The 14,827-nt window shown below is 37.5% G+C and overlaps 1 protein-coding gene across 3 annotated transcripts in view; it reads left to right on the top strand.

Moving 5' to 3' along the window:
- ZNF804B (zinc finger protein 804B) overlaps positions 1–14,827 on the top strand; it is a 234,232-nt gene that overhangs the window by 177,513 nt on the left and 41,892 nt on the right. The window lies entirely within an intron of this gene.

Raw genomic sequence — 14,827 nt, 5'->3', positions numbered from 1 at the left:
TGATTCTATTGATGTGTTTGATGTGCACCCAGAGCAGACTAGAAGTGCTAATGAAGAAGTGATGTTTATTAATGAGAATTTTTCTAGTATTGACTCGGACCTGAGGTTCCTTAAATCTCCAAAAACTTCTAATGAGCTATAAATTGCATTTCTTATGTGTGTAAAGCAGTGGAGCATTACAGTAGGCTTGATATTTTCTTGATGATAGAGAAAAACGCTAAAATAGGGCTCACTTTTTGCAGCCCACAAGATGTACGGGACACAAATGCATTAGAAGCGTGATAGGACCACTCTGAATGTGTGCACGCCCACTCAGGATGTATTAAGAGCTGTTTCCTCTGGCATGCTGGCACCTGCTGCATGGAGCACTGTTGTAGGTCACATTTTGGCTTTGGAAAGTATTTTATACTTAAAGGTCTTGTGCTTGGTCATTCATCAAAGTTCAGACATGTGCCTTGTCAGTTTGGTGAGCATTGTGGAACAGACAGGAAAAAATGTGCTTTGGCAATGTATTTTTTAAAAGGCAAATTTTGCTGAACAGAAAAAGAAGATGGAATTACAAAATGCTGTAAGATTTTTTTAATTTTATCACCTCAAACCCTGTCTAATCTATATGAGGAGACAAGTACTTGTATGTGTATGGACTGATCCAAGCACTTTCAGTATTTTCTAAGGTACTAGAGAAAGAAACAATAGCAATCACTTCATGTTATCATGTGTTTTATACTAAAACCAACAGAAATTAGCTGGTGTGAAGAATGGGTAGTCTTATTTTGAAAAATATAGCAACTTGGAAGCATTCAGTTTATTGATCCTGTCTCTCCATTTTCCATTCTCATCTGTCCTTCTTTCTCCTCATCATAAGCAGTGAAGCAGACAAAGACAGTGTTGGAAACATTTGTAGTAACTCTGAGACCAAATCCCATGCAACAGAAGAGATATTGCTAGTGGTTTTTTTTTTTTTTTTTGGTTGGAACTTCTTGTGTTCTAAAATGTGGATTTTTGATTGCAATCTTTATATTAAAATGATCTTCATGTAATTATGCAGTAGCAAGTACAGTTCTATAAGTACAAGAGCCTTTTACCAGCAAGACCAGTGAGTCTTTCTCCCTCTAACTCCCACCAGTGTAAAGCTCAATCCAGTGATGTAAGGGAGATAGGGAACACACTGTGAGCAGTCTAGATAAATTATCCTCACGTGTTTATCCAATTAGGTCTACTTTGCTGGATTTATGAACCAGAAAGTGAAACGGGTTCTTTAAAGGGCTCTCCCTACCTTCATGCCAGTTTTGCAGTCTGTTGTTGAAAATACACTTACACAACGTTGTTTGCCCAGTTTGACTAAAGAGAGTTCTGAAAGTATAAAAATTGGAACCCAACAGTAAGGAAATGCTCATAAGAAGCATCTGAAGAAGAACTGCCCCAGTCATCATGTAGTGGCAGAATATTCCTGTCTTGGAATCATCTGGAAGGAAAAATGAAACCTCATTAGAAACGTAGAAAAAATGCTTGAAAGTCCCAGGATCACAAAGGATTACATTAAAAAGCATGAAAATATTCAGAAGTTTAATGAAATGACGGGGTCAGTAACAGTCAATTTCTTAGGTCCTTTCAGTACATTTCAGTCACTCCCTTTTTAAAATTAGATTATTGGTATTCTCTCCAGATTTAGCAGATCTCTAGCTATTTTATGATTGTATTACCCTCTGTTTTCTAACTGCACTTTTTTTCCCCAAGATGTGGCATTTACCCTTCTTTTGTTCCCAGTAGAACTTTTTGCATTCAGATTTTGTTCTTGCCTCTTGGTATTAATTTGTGGTGTTTTACATAATCTTTTTAATGTTCTACAAATGTGTATATGTAGTATTCCTGAAGATATGAAAAATGAGGCAGGCCCAGTAATGAATTATTAGTTAGAACTGTGTTTGCCATAGACCACAGAAAGGTTCAGACAAAAGATTCTTCAGTGTTTAAAGCCTTTTGGAGAACCAATTTTGGAGATGCTGAAGTCAGTGTTACTTCACAGTTTGCAAGCCTGAATTCTGAATATATACCCCTATTGAAGCATGGGATGAAGAAATCTTCAGCTTCTCAGACTGTTTTTGACTCCATGGAACAGAACATTTGCTTTTGGGCAGAGGTTCTAGGAAGGAAAGGTTATTTTTATTCAGAACACAGTTACATAAAGTTGAAGAACACTAGAGATAGCATGTCTAGTAATAATCTCTACAGTATTAAATCTATCTATCTATCTTCTCAGCATTTTACATTTTCAAGAGTAGACTCCTCTTTTTGTGTTGTATGTCAGTCTTTATGAAAAAAGAGAAACCATTCTAGAATGTATTTGAACAAAATATTAAACACTATCTGAATGAGAACAGAATTTTTAAAAATCAAACTGATGCTCTCCTTTCTTATTATTATAAAATGAAATTTGACAATGTTTTGAGCAGTCAATGTGGCTAAGACTTCAGCAGTCCATGTAGACTTCTTCAGGAGTAATGCCTATGAAATTGATTTTATCTAGACTATTGTACATAGTAACTCAAAATTGCCTGCCCAAAGTGTAATCACTCTTTTCATTTCTGCACTGCTTGCAAGTGTTCATAGGGAAAAATTGCAGGTATGCTGTGTGATTATATGGCACACACTGAACTCTGGCATCCCTTGAACAGTCCAACACACCTCCATGAAATATCAGCAAAAGCTATCATTTGTTAAAAGTCCATTATCTTCTTTTAACTAAAAAATCCCATGGCTAGAGTACAACCACACAAACATATTTATCCTTACAGACAAAAATTTCTAAAGAGTCCCTTTTTAGTATCATTTACTTTACTGTAATAGTGATAGCACATTACAGGCACCTACTCCCCCTGTATTAACAGGAGGGGTTCTGGACTTTCTTACTATCTGGTGAAAAATATCTAGCAGAATCAGGTTTTCACACTATTTGAACACTGATAGGGTCACACTGGTTACTCTCTATTTAATCTAATATAAAAGAGAATTACATGTGGTGGACCAGCTGCAGAATAAGTGTTGTCCCTCACCCATTGTTTGGTTGACAGTTCCATTGTACTTAGGGAGAAGGGCTGTCAAGGGACATCCTACCTGGGAAAAGATGCTTGGTCTCTACTGATGCTGGAAAATTCAAAGTAATAAATGACCTAAAAAAAAAAAGGTGTTGTGGGTTTTTTTCTCTATTCACTGGATACTCAGAGAAGTTAAAAGGACAGTGCAAGAACAAGTTTTTACTAACACGCTTTACTAGGAATACAGGCACCTGCAACTTAACACAGAAGAGGGTTTGAAGTTTTTAAAGTTTGGGAGTCAAAAAATGAAAAGGTCTCCAGATTCTTGTCCTAATCTGATGGGCTTGACCTCTTTCCCTTGTCAGCTACAAGTGCCAGCAGAAAAGATTGAAAAAGGTTTCAGTTTTTCCCTTTGCTGTAATCTGATCCACATTCCCAAATTATATTCATCTCCAGACTGAAAAATCAAGAAATATCTCTCCCCTAGAAATGGGCAATTGACGGGATTCAGCTGCCTGAGCTTCCTCATCTGGTAGCATTTTCTAGTGCCCAAGGATATTCCATCTGCTTCCCAGGCAGCTCTTCTAGAAAAGTGTGAGTCTTGAGTGGAGTCCAGTGCATCAAACAACCCTATGTGGATGCAATGATACCACAGGAATCTCAAAAGGAACTAAAAATCTCACACTAAGCCTACACAGGCCATGTAGTCTAGAGAACAGCTCATGTTGCTCTGAAGCGGATCCTGAGTGCAGGACTTCTCACAGTCCACGCTCAGCTAACAAGATATTAAATGCACTTACCCTTGAGAGCATCTAAGTTAAAAGCTACTGCACAGGTGGGAGAGAGGATCTAAAGCAGACTGATGCTCTGACAGAGCAGGACTAGCATATACCAGGTAGCAGTGAATGTGTGTGGGCAGCAGAACCAAACCCCGGTACTCGACTCACTGTCATTGGAGAGTCTGGACAGTGCACGTTTAGATACCTGTCCTTAGGTGTCATAGTCATGAAATTAATACCTTTCCAAAGGCCTGCACTAGTGACTACACAAGTTTGTGCTCAGTATGACTACCTTGTTAAAGTCATCTTCTGTTACTCAGCTGCATGTACTGCTTTGGCAGTCCAAGGGAGCAATCATTCTTACAGTGCTCTCTGCGTCACTGCTCTTAGGAAAACTTTTCTTGGAGCTGGTAATGAGAACACCCTCCAGGATAACGGAAAACCGAGTGTGGAAATGTCCCGTGGGTGCCAGAGGTCAGCATCTGTTTTCTAGCTTTTCTTGCCCTGGCATTGAGTCTGTAGTTGGATCTTTTGTGCCTAAACTGAGCAAGCTAATGGAACCATGCAAGCTTACTGCTGTGCAAATAGCAGGCAACTACAGACTGATAACGTACTGTAGTATGCCTCTCTGTGGCCTCAGAAAAATCTAAGGATACAATTCAAAGCTGATGATGGCATTTTATTGGTAGATGTTTTATAAATAGGTAGGTGTTCTTACAACTAAATCAAGTCTGTGCTGTATCACCATGGTATGTGTGGTACATCATTATTTACATCAGAATTCACCCTGGGCAAAACTACAGCTAGTGAAAATTCATTCCTATAACTAGGGTAAAACTAGTCTTATACTACCAAAAAAATGTCTACTGCAACCCTCCTCCAAGCAAGCAAACATTACAGGGATGAATGGGAAACTTAACAAAAATTCTCATTTACTATAGGTTAATGTTGTATATAGGGTATATGAAAAGGACATGGACTGTTGGATTGAGTCCAGAGGAGGGACACAGAGATGATCAGAGCACTGAGCACTTCTGTGAAGACAGTGAGGGAGTTGGGGTTGTTCATCCTGGAGAAGGCTCCAGGGACACTTTATAGCACCTTCCAGTACCTAAAGGGGGCTACAAGAAAGCATGTAGTGGTAGGAAAAGAGGCAATGGCTTTAAACTGAAAAAGGATAGGTTTAAATTAGAAAATAGGGAGAAATTCTTTACAGTGAGGGTGGGGAGACACTGGAACAGGTCATCTTGAGGAGTTGTAGATGCCTATCCCTGAAAGTGTGCAGGTTGAATGGAGCTTCGAGCAGCCTGGTCTAGTGGAAGGTGTCCCTGCCCATAGCAGGGAGTCGGAACAGTATGTTTTCTAAGGTCACTTTCAACCCAAAACATTCTGTGATACAATGATGCTCTCATACAGCATATCTAGCATATACTAACTTTGTACACTGTAAAGCAAACTGAGGACAGGAAGCATAATTTGGTTAATGAGGATTCTGCCTCTAAATGGATCTTTGTATTGAATCACTTCAAAATCTGACTGAATCACTTCAAAATCCACCTGGCAGTACAAATTTCCTGACTGCTTCCAAGCCAGGTTGCCAGCTTTGGACTGCAGGAAAGCACTTGCCCATACCAAGCCAAAGTGTCCTTCCCCAAACAGACATCCTGTTCTGGGGAGATTAAGCCCTGAGGAAAATCTTCCGAGCATTTCTAAAAATAACATCTGGCTTCTTATCCTTCTATGCCAAAACAAATTACTTAGTATTTTCCCTATATAAAGACTCCAATAGCATTGCTATTGGGGACTCAGCTGCTCTGAATCCGAAAATCCACCCAATAAATCCAATAAAAAACCGCAGAGGAGCAGAAAAGCGGGTATTATTCTAATACACTTCAGGCATGTGGCCAGGCAACTTTCATGCTACAGGGAGATGGACAAGATGACCTAGACTATATGTCTTTTCTTCTCTATCAAAAATTGCTATGGTTCCATAATTACATCAAACAAAATCATGCTTTCTTCAGTCTGTAAGTGGTGCCAACTGTTATCAGTATGGAAAGGCAGGACATTTAAACCACTCAAGCAGGTGAAGTCAGTCACTGATATTATTTTCCTGAGTGCTGATAGCGGCTGTTCAGCTAATCCAGTTCGTAGACTGCTTTGCTATATTGTAATGATATTTGCATCCCTGGAGGACAGCCACAAGCTATTGAAATGATGCTTGATAATGTTTCTGTGCCAGTTCCACTTCAACTGACCTGCCTGCAGTGTTATCAAAATGTTCACTTTATAGAACCTGAGCTATATTTGTGTCTCCTTGATGGAAAAGAAAAATCAGTCCCTAAACACAGTGACCTTATTGTGTAAGTTAGCAATGACACCTTTCTTGAGTGCAAGAGGGGCAAAATTCACTTTGGGGGCTCACATTCTCTTCTCTGCTATTTTAAAGCTACAGTTTGCTAATGGACTGTCCTTCACTTCTACACAGAGCAACCCTAGTGTTTGAGCCCATCTGCCTGATGACAGGCTGAATGCAGGTTGATGGGTGGGCCATGGAGTGAGTTTTTATTAACATAACTCAGCAAGCTATTGTTCCTATTTTTAACATGAAACCCACAAATCCAGAAAGGTAGAGACAGAGTCTAACAACCCAGCTGTCAGCCAAGGAACAGCTGTGCAATACAGTATGTTTTCAAATGGCCCACTGGTATGTAGCAAAACCTTTCTGCTCTACTGAGTTCAGGTGAATCAGGGCCAAATGTGGTAGAGAATCTGGTAGGGGAAGTTACAAAAGGGGATCATAAGCTGTTCTGACTACCATGTAGCCAAGCCTTGCCTACATGAACAAGTAATTTCATTTAGTAGGAGTGGATCTGTGAATTGAAACAGTTGGTTTTGAGGCACCTACATCAACCTTGTTCAGACACTTTTCTTTGGACAAGATTTAGGCTGATTACTAGGAGCAGTGGTCCCCCCTGCACATGTGGCTCAAAAGGGTTTACAGGATAAGACATTGGTCTGCACTTTTATGTTTTCATTGGTGGTTGAGGCACATTTAGCATGTACCCTGGGCAGTTCTTATGCTGCAGTTTTTCTTGAAAGAAAGCCAGCTGCACACATCAAAGCTGCTTCCTGAACCAAGCCAATGTGCAGGAAGAGGAGAAGGCTTTTGAGTTTGCTTCAGAAGCTTGCTACTGCTCTGATCCAAAATACTAAGGCAGAGGCAGCCACATTCCCTGAAGAATCGCTGCTTGACATCTGGTTTGTTTTGTTTTGTTTTGTTTTTTGTTTTTTTTTTGGTTTTTTGGGTTTTTTTTGGTTTTTGGGTTTTTTTGGAGGTTTTTTTGGGGCTTTTTTTGGTTTTTTTTTTTAGTATAAATAGATTAAAAAAAAATAAAACCCATACCCTCAAATATAGATATTTTATAGATATTTTAAGTTTCTCAAGCCTGCACTGCAATTAATTTCATTTTGCCTTCACATTCTCAAATCTCTTGTATGAGGTGCCCTGGCTGAACTACAGAAGGTATTATGCCAGAGCAATGGTGACACTACTTAAACACAAGGTTCCAGAATCTGATAAGAGCACCTGAGCAGTTTTTACAATGCTAGAGTCCAGCCAATCCCAAATGCCCCCAACAACTGAAGAGACCAGAAGAAAAAAGCCTTATTTCAATGAAACCAAGATGAATGCAAGCATGGAAGCCACTGTTGCACATGAGAATTTCAGAATTCCCTTAATTCCACTTAAAGTTGCAGCCTTAAATTCCACTTAAAGTTGCAGCCTTTGCCTTTCCTCCAGTAACTTCAAAGTTTTTTTTTTTTTAAATCTACACACTGACACTCATTGTAAATGGAATTCAACCCAATGCAGAACACTAGTCAAGCTCCTAAATTTTGCTCAAGGCGGGGCAGAGAATCATAAGTAGGTTTTCTCTGCAGGGTTGAATTTATTCCAAAATTAGATGCCAGTGTCACATCATTGCATTTCAGGACAATAAAACTAATTATCAAATACAAGATCTGAGCAGAAATGAAGTAACTTCAGAAAATGTCTTGGTGAGGAATTAGTGTTTAAAAAAACCCAGATTTTTTTTGTTTGTTTGTTTGATAGATGATAAATTTTCTGGGCAGGAGTATAATTTCTGAATTAAATAATGCCTGAAATGGGATGGGTTTCTGCCTGTTGCATAAATATCTTGTTTGCTTTGTCACTTTAATTTTCCATTATTTTATTGTATGCTGACTTCTTTTTTGTTTATTGAAAATATAAGCATGACATTAATTTCATTATCCTATTCTGCTTGCAAGCATGTATTACATTTGCAAATGAAGAAGTGCTAAGGAGAAGCAAATTCAGTAAGAGGGTTTATTATGCATGCATAACCAAGCAAGTGCTTGTTTTAGAACAGTACATCTTGAACAGTTGTGATAAGGATTGTCAGGATTTAACTGTGAGTTTTATGAAAAGAAATTTTTTAAAAGTATCTACTGCAGAAAATATTTTAGTTCATTGACCTCTGCATGTTTTATCTTGAGTAGCAGCCAAAATTATTATATTTATTATTAGACTGAGTTAAAATCTGAAACAGAGAAACTAGGGACAAATGTGATTATTGTTAAAAGATTAACTTGTCATAAACTCTCATTATTGTAAGTAACCTCCTCTTTTATGGCATCTTCAATAAAAATGAAACAAACTGAAAAAAGCTGTTTTTCAGCATTAACCATGAAATCAGAAATTATGAAAACAAGAATTTTGTACATTTAAAATAATTTCGAATACTCATTCCCTTAAAATCTGCACTCTGCTGTAAATTTCAAGAGAATATTAATTCTATGCAAGAAGTGATGGCACCATATGTTTACTTGAAGTGATTTGTGAAAATACAGGTTATTAGGAGAGCCAAATTGGTAGCAGGGACAGTAGTAACACTATTTCTCCTTATGGCAGAGTATAATGTTAAGCATTATTTAGATTTAGTGATGCCAAGTTCTTATAAATTATATACAGTAATATCATATATAAATTTAAAATAATAACATATTAAAAAATCTAATAATGTAAAATTAACATTGATATTATATAGAGCATATTTACATCACTATTTTACTACTGTTGTAATAGTGTAATAATATGAAGTATGTAATATATATATAAGATGGAACTATAAAATAGTTATACATACTATACTTCAGATGCTAAACAGACAAAGGTTGAAGAATGTATATCAATATGCTGAGGTTTCTTTTCATTTAGGTGAAAAGAAGATTTTTCACCTAGTGAAAGTGAAGTGGGAAGATTTTCTTTCCAACATCTTCCATGGCTATGTTTTCCCTTGTACATTCCCCCTGGTGCTTTGTCATTTCTTCCTTTATTTTCCAATCATCTTTTTTGTGACATTTTTCCATGCTTTCTAGATATCTTCACTCACTAAAATTTTTGCAGATGAAGTCATGCAGTTCACTGGGCTAAGGGTGGAACACGGGGTGCTATTTCTGGAACAATTGCAAACCTACAGGCAAACCTTACTCCTGTCATTCAGTGCTTGCTTTCACTTTCTCCATGGTGCTGGAAGTGTGTAGTGTTGTACTGAACTCCTCTGTCCTCCTGGCGATTAGAAAAGGGTCATGAATAAATGCAGTACCATGTTCCCAAATTGAACAGAAAATGCAGTGGGCAAGACATGAAATGAAGGCCAAGTTTGCAAGGAATTGCTTAGCTATTTTACTTCAGGAAGGCATCCCAACCCCTGAAGGAAGGATACATAAAGGCCCATTTTTTCTCTTGTTATTTCCAGATGATATCTCATTCAACATGCTGGTTTTAAACTGGGCTCACAAGAGGCTGCTGTGATGGCTACTGCAGCCCTACAGGTTCAAGGAAGGTGCATACAAGTCCAGTGCTGTAAAGCTGAGCCAAAGTCCTGACACTGTACTCAGTGTGGAAGACAGTCAAGCTTCAGAATGATGTTTCGAATATTAAATATAAGTTTATGCAACCATATGACAAATTGTCTTAGAGATGAAGACAGAGATGACCACATGTGGACATAGTTGTTTTTTTATTTCTCTCTGTCAAACATATAGAGCAATTCCAGCAAAACTTGTCACAGTTATTCTTCTAGAACAAGATAGATATTTTGAATATATGAAAATACCTTGTACTGAATTCATAACTGGAATTTTCTATATAAAGGTCACTGAATATGGCTGAGCCTCCAGTGTTTAAGAGCTGTGTTCCTCACAAATGGGGAAAAAGAAAATTTTCAGGCTAGCAGTAACTGCCGTTTTGAAGTATGAATGTCAAACAGGTCACACCTGTCATGATGCAAATGAAGGCCTGATTGCTTTTAAATTACTACAGACTTAACTTCCTGAATGAACTAGTCACAGCCCTAATGAATTGAGCCAGAACTTCTTTAGAAATTTCCCATGACATAGTACTTATATTAGAAACGGAGGAGACTATCTCTAAATACAGGCAATGAGGCCTGACAAAAATATTTCCTGTACATTTCTGCAGTGCACTTGTGTTTTTTCTGACATGTGTGGGAGATGGTTGGGAATACTTGTGCTAGTGAACACGTCCCATCAGATAGCTGTTGATACCAGTGTGAGCCAGCTCAGAACAGTCCAGCTACACATTAAATACATCTAATCTTGTAATGGCTAATTTTCTGTTGGGTCTTCCAGACAGTATATTGACAGTGTAGAGAAAAGCTGTTCAGGGATGAAAGTTAAGTGCAGTAGACGAAATCACCAGCAATGGAAATTCACTAGAATAGGTTGCTTTAAACCAAAATATAAGCAGTGACGTGTCAATGGAATGGATACAAAATAACGAGATTTAGAAACTGTGGCAGTGTAAAGTTTGTGCAGAAGGAAGTAATGAAAAATACCATATAAAATAACTCCCCCAGGCTTATTAATATACTTGCTATGAACAGTTGTTGGGTTTTTTCTGCCCATTCACATTAATTCTTTGTTAAACTTTTCATTCATATTCTAACTCAGTCTGAGTTACCCAATAGTTTATTAATTGCATTCAGATTGATTGTGGGTACATGCATGACATTACAGAAAACACTGAGTGTGGTCCCCAGACCCTCTTGGGAAATTCAGTCAATTCTCAATGTACTAGAGGACTGCGTTGCTGAAAGAATCATAAAGTCTTCTAATATCTCGGGTTTGAAGGGCCCAGAAGGATGGTCAAGTCCAACTCCCAGGTCTTTTCAGCACTACCAAAAAATAAACCGTATGACTAAGGTGTCCAGATGAAAACGCTGTTCCTCTGCTTCTGCTTTCATACATACAGTTACGTAACAAAGCATCATTTTAGTGAAGCCAGAAAAACCACTGAGATTATGACCATGAGATTATGACCATGTTTTTTGTTTGTTGCATTTTTTTTAAGAACAGACCGTTTACATGTAAGTTTTAAATACTGGAAGAAATGTCTCATCATTAATTCATTGAGTCATCTATTTTAATTAGATCAAGAGTTAGAGAGCTCACACACTTGTATTCATATTCATTAAGGAAATGCACCATTACCTAATAAGATTGTGCACTGTTTCATGACACAAATGGTTAGACTAACACATTATAAAAATCAAAGTTAGGAACTACCTCTATTCACTTATTTTGCATTAAAATCATTAAATATTCAATACAGAATCACAGTTAAAAGATAAAGAATCCAGAGTGTCCTTAATGATTATAAATTCAGTCATTTCTTTAAGACTCATTCTTTAGAAATAGGACACAGTAAGGCAAGAAATTTAATGATGGTACTCCTGGAGCTGAGAACTGCCCATTTGTATTTATAACAGGTGATGGTGAAGCCAGAAATATTCTTTCAAGTTGAGAGATGTCAGCCTGGCTCATTTTTCTGAAATCAAGCACGTCTACATTGCCCTGTGTTCAGTAAATTCGTGGGATTAATGGACACCCCAGGAGGCCTCATTTTACAGCATCAAGCAGCAATCAGTTGCTTGAGTTGTTGTCTCAGGAAGCCTCAGGTCTCCACAGCAGCACTAGAAGTGCTCATTACGTCTGAGTAACATTCCCAACCAAACAGTTGTGGCTCTGTGTTATATAGTTTATTCATTTGAGGGAAGATGAGGATGGATCATCTATTTGTTCAACAAAGTATCTGTTTAAGATCTTTTGTGTCCCAGACACTGACATTTTATTTTAAATTGCATGTTGTATTACACAGTTCTGTTCCTAATACCAACAATCATATATGATGAATTCAAGAGCACAATAGATGTTTGCTATCAATTTGGTAGCATATTAGTATTTTACTCACAAAATGCCATACCACTGCAGAAAAAAAATGTAGCTTTGATTACAAACAGGCATTTTCCTTTTCCACACCTTGTTTTTCTTTTTTTTCAAATCCGCCTCTGCAAGAATGTGCTCACCCTCCCTTTTATTAATTGGAATAATCTCTGTAAATCCCCCTGGATTTAATTGTATCTTCCTTTTTGTTTGTTTTGTTTTCCCATTTATTATGCTTGTTATAGCTGGATCTTATGGTCTCATTAGAATCAGTAACAAAGCTTCCTTTGAGTCCAGCCGTGCTCAGCTGTGCTAGAGCCTGGGCTGGAGGTGGAGACAGCTACAGCTGTGGTTTGACACGCAGCTTCTGGGAAGGCACTTAACCAAGATGTGAGGATAGGGTGGAGCATTTCAGGCCAGCATTTTTTGATAGCTCTTCATGCCCTTTTGCAACATGTCCTTAACTTGGGTCATAGCACAGACAGAGAAATTGGTAAATGGCACAAGATGTCACAACTGATTGTGAGCATGGGGGTTTCTCCACACCTCATGAAGGTCAGGAATTTTCTCTAAAGATATATTCTGGCTAATTTTTTCTTTTTCTATGAATAAGTAATTAAAAATATTGCAGACTTACAGCTGATTAATGAGCATCACTACCAACTATACAGCCTGGTAAACACAGAAACTGGCAGGAAGGACCAGGATTCTGTCTCTGCCATGGATTGCAACCTGAAGGAAAGGAAGGACCAGAAAAAATAGAAGGCAAGAGAACAAAGATGCAAAGTCATGCAGGATTATCTGTAAATCAAGCAGGATACCATGGGAGGTAAAGATTCTGTTGTGTACCCCTGGAGTTGTTGTACACTGAGCATGAAAACTGTGAAGAAAACCACTTAGCACTTGGATACCTGGGCTGCTACCAGGCAGTTATTCCTGCATCATGGATGAAGAACATGGGATGGCAGAGAGTCTTACTTTGGAAATTGCCATAATGGTGGCATTAAACTACAAGTTAAGTATCCAGTTGTATTTAAAAATTAACTAATTTTATTGCCGTGTGTGCTGCAGGGTGAGTTTCAAGCCATAAGCACTTGGCTAAAATGGAGGTAGAAAAAGTCTTCCTTCCTTCCTTCCTTCCTTCCTTCCTTCCTTCCTTCCTTCCTTCCTTCCTTCCGAATTTCTTCCTTCCTGTCACACTCATGTCTTTTCTATCTCCCTCTCTCTCTTCCTCCCATGCATTTTTTCCAATCAGAATGCAAATATGCTTTCATCTAAATGAAAAGATTCTTTTTTGCTTTAGGTCAGGTCATGGAACTGTAGCTTGTATAAAATTGCAGAGTTAACAAAGAAAAGTATATAGAATTTTATAACTCACATGAATGCATTTGGGGAGCTGCAGAGGAAGAGGGATATGTGCATGTGTAAATAAACTTCTTTTTCCATTTGGACTTCATAGAGCAATTTGGAATTCTTTCTTTTTCCCTTGGATAACCTCAAGTGCTGAGAAAAACCAAAGCTTTCATAAATCCGTGTTCTGGGCTTCTGTTAAAAAAAAAAAAAAAGAATGCATGAAAAGGTAATGCACAGAAATACCCTGATTTCTGGTTAAAAACGTGTCATCAAATGCTACACAATGCAACAATGATGCAGTATTTTATGGATGAGTTTTAAGAGAAGATGAATGGTATAAATATAATTCAAATGTATGATTAATGTTTACCCTGCAAGACGTTTTCTGAAGTAGATTGCAAATATACATAATAGAAGAAATAAATTGACCAATCCGGATTTACTAATTGTTTATTAATATATTATCATAAAAATTATTCTCTGTTGCTATAAGCAAAGAAACCCACTGATATTAGACATATTGCATCATTTGTGATATTGAATAAGTCTACATGAGCTGGTTTTAATACTGAGGTATCTGCAAAGAAAGAGTCTAACAATATTAAAAGAGAGAGACTTAAATGTTTAATGCTATTAGTATTAAAGACTATAAAATGCTATCTGATAGGATTAGCCTGTATTTTGTGGAAAAGGCACTTAAAGAAAATGGTTCTAGCAGCCATATATGAGTTGTGAGATAACTATTATTATGCTCATATCAAATGCTGTATTTCCTACACAACTACTGCATGATCAATATCATTATTGCAAAGTGCTTTTAGCTAACTCAAATATGAAAGACACTACATATAAGTTAAATTCCATTGTGTTCTATAGAAAAAGCCTTTAGGCCAAAATGTACAAAGATCTTAAAAAATGTCAAGTACATTTAATCTGAAAAGAAGTGACTGACAAAGAAATACATCACACAATCCATTAAATGCAGTGCTAGAACATGCATTGTACTCTAAAAATTGCAAGTGGAAAAGCAAGAATGGTAAGATATAAATGGAGGACTGACTCTTCAGATTAATTGATAATACCTCAATCATCACCAAAGGAGTAAAAGAAATGATCACCTGAGAGGAGGAGAGAGAAAGTAGTATGAATCAGTGAACAAATTGGAGGAATTGACTTTGAAGAGAAGGCAGACAAAAATGTCACAATCAGATTCGCTGAAGGACTTGCATTTGTGCAGAAAAGCAGGACTATAAGGAAAAAGGGAATGATGTTTTTTTTTCTTCTTCTCCTTAACAGGAACAGTTCTTCTGTCCAACTGAAAACAACCATTTCCATTCCACCTGCATTTTTCCACAGTCATATTGACATGTA

This window comes from Corvus kubaryi, unplaced genomic scaffold (genome assembly GCF_017639235.1).
Source record: "Corvus kubaryi isolate FWS band 111438036 unplaced genomic scaffold, C.kubaryi_AGA036_p1.0 37398, whole genome shotgun sequence".
Taxonomy (NCBI): domain Eukaryota; kingdom Metazoa; phylum Chordata; class Aves; order Passeriformes; family Corvidae; genus Corvus; species Corvus kubaryi.
Note: the sequence above shows the minus strand (reverse complement) of the source record. Positions and strands in the feature narration are given on the sequence as shown.